We start from the raw sequence: 7,943 nt of genomic DNA on the forward strand, positions 1-7,943 counted from the left end.
GATTTGTGAGATTCATCCGTTCAAATTAGATGTATATACCTTAGCGCTACAGGTCTACTAATGAATGCAAGTTTACACAGGGTTGATTGCAGATTAAGTTCAGGGAAATAGCTTTATTGTTCATATGCCTTTCTAGCTTTGCACATCATGCAGTTATACTAAGAATATTAGAGCCTAATAGTTTTGCAATACTGGTAGAAAAAGCTTAAAATCTGTCCTTGCAAGAATTTATGGGTCAATGTCTGAACATAAAACAAAAGGCAACAATAACTAATGGTTCCAGAGGTATTTTTCCATTCATTCAAGAGTTCTGAGCTACAAGATCAACATTGCAAAAAATATGCATTTTGAATTTCTATATTTGAAGTTTATTGCAAAACATTTGTTCAAATACTGGGTAGAGAAATTGACTCGAATCTCTGTGAAGAAAATGAATGGTATTTTTACTCCTGGAACCATATGGTTGTGCTCTATTACACTCTGGTATTACACAAACACACACATACACACAACACGGTCAAGTGAGGAAGAGACTGTTCAACCTCCAACCAAGTTTTTTGCATAAACTCAGAATATCTTGAGATCCACAGGTTTGGTAGCACTAAATGCCTCAGAGCAAATGTACATCGCTATTTTGGCGCTGGTCACTTCAGGAAGCGTTGGAAAGGATCAGCTGACGTAGATGCAAACCTGCCTCTGAGAGACATACTGAACCAGACAGATAACAGGACAACCCGTCAAAACAAAGCGCTCATCATCTCTGTGCTTGTGCTGTGTTCCTCGACATGTGGACCTCAACTCAGCTATGATGCAGCTTACTATCCAGGCATCTTATTAGTTAGACTTGCAATAGCCTTCCAGCTCCTTTATTTTCATACCAAAAAAAAAGAAGAAGAAAAAAAATAGTTCAGCTTTAAAATGGTGGTATTAGTATTGTGACGTCGGTGTTTGTAACCAAATCATTTGCCATGTGGTGTAACTCACCAAAGCCAGATTACCTCATGATAATCAAGCATGAACCCAGTGGATTTTTCTTTATGCCAAAATGTGTCTGGAATCTTCTACTTTCTGGACGTCATGCTCACCTCATACTTGGGGGCCACTAAACCAAATCAAAACAGGGCCTGTCTTGAACCGAATGTAGAGCCTTGATGCACCGACTGCCCGAATTCAAACAACGGGTTTTTGCCAACACCAGTAACTCAGCTTTAGCTTTTATCTCATCCAGAAACTCATGTCTGGATTGTGACCAAAATTCAGTCCCATACCACTATGACCTTTTGCAAACGGGTACAACATCTAAACGTCAAGCTTCGAGCAATGAACATTATTGTTTTGCTGGCTTCCCAAATCGAAATGTCTATATTTTACTGTACACTTACAGGAAATTATGCATTTATTGAAAGACCCTTCATATTGTTTTTTTAATATGTACATCCAGTACAAATGCAAATATTTAGTAACTGAAATCTAATTGTAAAAGTGGAACCTCATTATAGAACATTCAAAGTCAATATGAAATCAAGATTCATCCTGTTTTCTTAACACGTCTTCCTGATCTTATTGTGCATGAAGACTGAAAATTCAACTTTGACCACAGAAATAAATTACATTTTCAAATATATTTTACTAGAAAAAAGTTATTTTAAATTGTAAAAATATTTCATTATTATTTTTGTTTTTATGGAGCCCCAGGGGACATGGCAATGGAAGAAAATATGAGATGGGAGGAAAAATTAAATTCTTGCAAAAGAATTGGGTTCCATCAAGAAACCTTTGAGAAAACATTTGCGATCTCTCGTAAAACATTTTTGTTTTCATAAAATATTGCGATTTCTTGCAAAACATTAGCAATTTCGTAAAACATCTGTGATCTCGTAAAAAGTTTGCGATCTGTCACGCAACATTTGCAGTCTTTTGCACAGCATTTGCCATTTATTTTAAAATATTTGCGATCTCATAAAACAATTGCAATTTCTCACTAACATTTGCAATCTCTCGTTAAACATTTTTGTTCTCTCACAAAAGTATTGCGTTCCACTGAGAAACTTTGCGTTCTCTAGCAAAACATTTGCATTGTCTTGCAGCAGTATTGCATTCCTCAAAAAAGCTTTACATTCTTGCAAAACATTTGCATTATATCACCAAACTGTTGGGTTCCCCTGAGAAACTGTGCATTCGCTTGCAAAACATTTACATTATATATCAAGAACTATTGCATTCCCCTGAGAAACTTTGCATTCACTTGTAAAACATTTGCGTTATATATATCAAAAACTATTGCGTTCCACTGAGAAACTTTGCATTCGCTCGCAAAACATTTGCGTTATATCACCAAACTCTCGCGTTCCACAGAGAAACATTGCATTCGCTTGCAAAACATTTGCGACATATCATCAAACTGTCGTGTTACCCTGAGAAACGTTGCATTCGCTCACCAAACTGTCGCGTTACCCTGAGAAATGTTGCATTCGCTCACCAAACTGTCGTGTTACCCTGAGAAATGTTGCATTCGCTCACCAAACTGTCGCATTACCCTGAGAAACGTTGCATTCGCTCGCAAAACATTTGCGTTATATCACCAAACTGTCGTGTTACCCTGAGAAAGTTGCATTCGCTCACAAAACATTTGCGTTATATCACCAAACTGTCACGTTACCCTGAGAAACGTTGCATTCACTCGCAAAACATTTGCGATATATCACCAAACTGTCACGTTACCCTGAGAAACATTGCATTCAACGCTCGCAAAACATTTTGTGATATATCACCAAACTGTCACGTTACCCTGAGAAACGTTGCATTGCTCACCATTCACTCGAGAAACGTGCATTGCATTCGCTCGCAAAACATTTGCGTTTATAGTTGTTTTTCATATCACCAAACTGTCGTGTCTGAGAAACGTTGCATTCACTCGCAAAACATTTGCGATATATCACCAAACTGTCACGTTACCCTGAGAAACATTGCATTCACTCACCAAACTGTCGCGTTACCCTAAGAAATGTTGCATTTGCTCACAAAACATTTGCGTTATATCATCAAACTGTCACGTTACCCTGAGAAATGTTGCATTCGCTCACAAAACATTTGTGATATATCACCAAACTGTCGCGTTACCCTGAGAAATGTTGCATTCCCTCGCAAAACATTTGCGATATATCACCAAACTGTCGAGTTACCCTGAGAAACGGTGCATTCGCTCACCAAACTGTCGCGTTACCCTGAGAAACGGTGCATTCGCTCACCAAACCGTTGCGTTACCCTGAGAAATGTTGCATTCGCTCACCAAACTGTCGCATTACCCTGAGAAACGTTGCATTCGCTCGCAAAACATTTGTGATATATCACCAAACTGTCGCGTTACCCTGAGAAACGTTGCATTCACTCACCAAACTGTCGCGTTACCCTGAGAAACGTTGCATTCGCTCACCAAACTGTCGTGTTACCCTGAGAAATGTTGCATTCGCTCACCAAACTGTCGCGTTACCCTGAGAAACGTTGCATTCGCTCACCAAACTGTCGTGTTACCCTGAGAAATGTTGCATTCGCTCACCCAAACTGTCGCGTTACCCTGAGAAATGTTGCATTCGCTCTCACAAAACTGATTATATCACCAAACGTCACGTTACCCTGAGTGAGAAACGTTGCATTCGCTCACCAAACTGTCGTGTTACCCTGAGAAACGTTGCATTCGCTCACCAAACTGTCGTGTTACCCTGAGAAATGTTGCATTCGCTCACCAAACTGTCGCGTTACCCTGAGAAACGTTGCATTCGCTCGCAAAAACATTTGTGCAGCTCGCACGCAAAACTGTCGCGTTACCCTGAGAAACTTCATTCCAAACTGTCGCGTTACCCTGAGAAACGGTGCATTCGCTCACCAAACCGTTGCGTTACCCTGAGAAATGTTGCATTCGCTCACCAAACTGTCGCGTTACCCTGAGAAATGTTGCATTCCCTCGCAAAACATTTGTGATATATCACCAAACTATCACGTTACCCTGAGAAACGTTGCATTCGCTCACCAAACTGTCGCGTTACCCTAAGAAACGGTGCATTCGCTCACCAAACTGTCGCGTTACCCTGAGAAATGTTGCATTCGCTCACCAAACTGTCGCGTTACCCTGAGAAAAATTCCCTCGCAAAACATTTCGATATATCACCAAACTGTCGGGTACCCTGAGAAAACGTTGCCATTCGCTGCATTCGCTCACCAAACTGTCGCGTTACCCTGAGAAAATGCATTTTGCATTTCACCAAACTGTCGCAACCCTGAGAAATTTGCATCAAAACATTTGCGAGTCGCGTTACCCCGAGAAACGTTGCATTCGCTCGCAAAACATTTGCGATATATCACCAAACTGTCGCGTTACCCTGAGAAACGTTGCATTCGCTCGCAAAACATTTGTGATATATCACCAAACTGTCGCGTTACCCTGAGAAATGTTGCATTCCCTCGCAAAATATCACCAAACTGTCGCGTTACCCTGAGAAACGTTGCATTCCCTCGCAAAACATTTGTGATATTCACACCAAACCGTTGCGTTTACCCTGAGAAACGGTGCATTCGCTCACCAAACCGTTGCGTTACCCTGAGAAATGTTGCATTCGCTCACCAAACCGTCGCGTTACCCTGAGAAACGGTGCATTCGCTCACCAAACCGTTGCGTTACCCTGAGAAACGTTGCATTCGCTCGCAAAACATTTGCGTTATATCACCAAACTGTTGCGTTCTACTGAAAAAGTTTGTGCTGACTCACAAAGCTTGTTCATAGTTTGTTCTCCCACCTCATTATTTCCATCACAAAAACTTGCTTCCTGGGGAAAGCAGAAATTTTACGAGAGAACACCAAAGCATTGAAATCTATTTTTTCCTCCCATCAGCATGTCTCTATAGGGGCTCCGTAATTTTACTGCATTTTTGATCAAAGAAATGCAGACTTCTTTTAAAAACATTACAACCATCCCCAAACTTCTGAACACCCACTTACTACAGCATTTGGCTGTGAAATATGTTTCATTACAGGAGTAAATGCTTTGCAAATGCCATTTCATGTTGACTTTAATCACATCCTCTCTATTTTCAGTGTTTGAAAAGTGTTATCTGTGATTAGTCACAACTTAAGAGAATTTATTAAGTAGAGGCTTGTATGATGTTCTGCGTTCCCAGTATTGTTTCCATAGTAATAATCTTTGTGCCTTTCCTTTGTGCTCCTTTGTTCATAGATAGATTCCGCAATTACTAAAAAGCCCTTCCCAGTGATTCTCACGTTGATTATGAACATCGCAAACCTTCTATTTGTCTGAAATGTTCCAGTAGTATTAAGCAATGAAGTATGTCAGGGATGTTTCAGTCGTCTTACAGTCATAGACTGTTCTCGGGTTTCGTTTTGACCCCACATGATGTTTGTAAATTGGGCGATGCAAAAGATGCAAACTCTTCATCTGCAGGGTTGTTCACATCGGCTCAGGTCACGTTGAGAATTATGAGTCTTTCGGGTAAAGCATAATGCCTTGTTTTCTTTCGTTTTCTTGACCGTCGGTTGCTATAAAACATTCAGTGGAGATGTCAGGTTTACTCATTGTTTCGATGAGTGCCTTTGTGCTGTATTTCATCGGATACATGCTACATATACATACATTATGCTAATTACAGTAAAGCTGTAGTTTTACTAGACAGATTTCAAAGGCACTTTGCAATGTACGCAATCAGAGTTGAGTTATCTTTAAACCAGTATGCTATCATGAGGTCATTTTGGGTGAAATGGATTTAAACTGTCGCATTACACATCCGATACACACCTAGGTGGTATAAAAACATATTTGTTGTATTAAAAGATAGTGTACGCATTTGTTTTTTTGAAGGTTTGTAATTTTGGTTGGTATCTTAATTTCATTGGCTTATTGGTTTGTTTGGATTAATTTTATTTTTTTTAAACATTTTGCTGGTTTTATTAAGTTGTTATTTGTATTTTTTGGTGTTTATTTTGCTTTAAAAAATGAAAATATATTACAATCAAGCCCACGTGTCATCATGACAGACGTACAGTTACTATTTCCATTGTAGAATAGCTTCACTTTATTTCTCTGTGTTCTGCACTGTAATTTAGATTTTCATTCACTGTATCAAAGGTTTAAAAAATACTTTTTGTTCAAGTCCAAAGGATGACTTCTTTTCTCAAAAATATGTGGCCTAGCCCCTTGTAACACTTTACCTAGAATGTGTGTGTTTTTTTTCACTGATGGGCGCATACTGTATTGTGTAAGGATACTACATGTGTGTCAGTCACATGACAATCACCCAACTGGAATTCAGATCAACAGCATTCCATATATGAAAACTATTTCTTACAAGTATTTATCAGTATGTTATCCAGTGTGAATATATTTGAATTGACTATTTTATTGATATTGTCATTTCAATTCTTGTTGTTATTATAATTATTATATTGTTAAAGGACATTCTGCTCCTGTATGTTGACTGTACACCAAAGTAAAAAAGAAAAGAAAAAAAGAAATCATTTTGATACAGATATGTTTTGTGATGTATTTCTTTGTGCCAAATGACGCTCTTATACAGTATATATTAATGTAAATAAATACAGGGTTAAACAGTCACAGAAAACCTAGAAATATCAAAATAGTGCTTTAGATGCATTGAATTAATAGAATATTAAGTCAAGGACTTCTAAGCAAATGCAATTTTTTTTTTATGTGAATTTAAATATAATTTTTATGTTATAATATTTTGATGGTAATTATTTAATTAATCATAAACAGCTGGAAATTCATTAATTAAACATGATATATAAAAACAAACCAATTAGTATATAGTTTTATTTTTTAATTTTAATAATAATAATAATAACAATTCACTTAAATAAAAGTAATCAAACAGCTGGAGAAGACATGGAAATTAATAAGTTCATATTTATACAAAAAATATAATATATAAAAAAACGAAAACAATTAGTATATCATTTTATTTTTCAGTGTAATTATTATTAATAATTCACATAAATAAAAGTAATCACAAACAGCTGGAGAAGACATGGAAATTAATGAGTTCATATTTATATAAATAAAACATGATATATAAAAATAAAACAAATAGTATATAGTTTTATTTTGTAATTTTAATAATAATAATAACAATTAATTTAAATAAAAGTAATCAAACAGCTGGAGAAGACATGGAAATTAATAAGTTAATATTTATATAACAATAATGTAAAAATAAAACAAATAGTATATTTTTTGTTTTTATTTTGTAATTTTATTATTATTATTAACAATTAATTTAAAAGCCGCTGGAGAAGACATGGGAAATTGAAATTAATAAGTTAATATTTATATAAAAATATGATATATAAAAAACGAAAACAATTAGTATATCATTTTATTTTTCAATGTTATTATTATTAATAATTCACTTATAAATATAAGTAATCAAACAGCTGGAAAAGACATGGAAATGCATTAATTAGAAAAAAAGTTCATATTTATATAAATAAAACATAAAAACAAAACAATTGGTATATCATTTTATTTTTCAATTTTAATAATAATAATAATTCACTTATAAATAAAAGTAATGAAAAAGCTGGAGAACACATGGAAATTAATAAATTAAAAAAGTTAATATTTATATAAATAAAATATGATATATATAAAAAACTAAAACAATTAGCATAACATTTTATTTTTCAATTTAATTACGAATTATTTACTTATAAAAAAAGTAATCAAAAACAGCTGGACCTGGACATTCATTAATTAGTGAAAGTTCACATTTATATAAATTTATATTAGTGGAAAAATGTATATAAATATCGAAGTAATATTTAGTTTTATACAATGAAATAATAAGTAAAGTAATTTTAATGTGCTTATTATTCTGATATCAATAATTAAATTATTTACAAAAAATGTATATAATTC

This window comes from Cyprinus carpio, chromosome A19 (assembly GCF_018340385.1).
Source record: "Cyprinus carpio isolate SPL01 chromosome A19, ASM1834038v1, whole genome shotgun sequence".
Taxonomy (NCBI): Eukaryota; Metazoa; Chordata; class Actinopteri; order Cypriniformes; family Cyprinidae; genus Cyprinus; species Cyprinus carpio.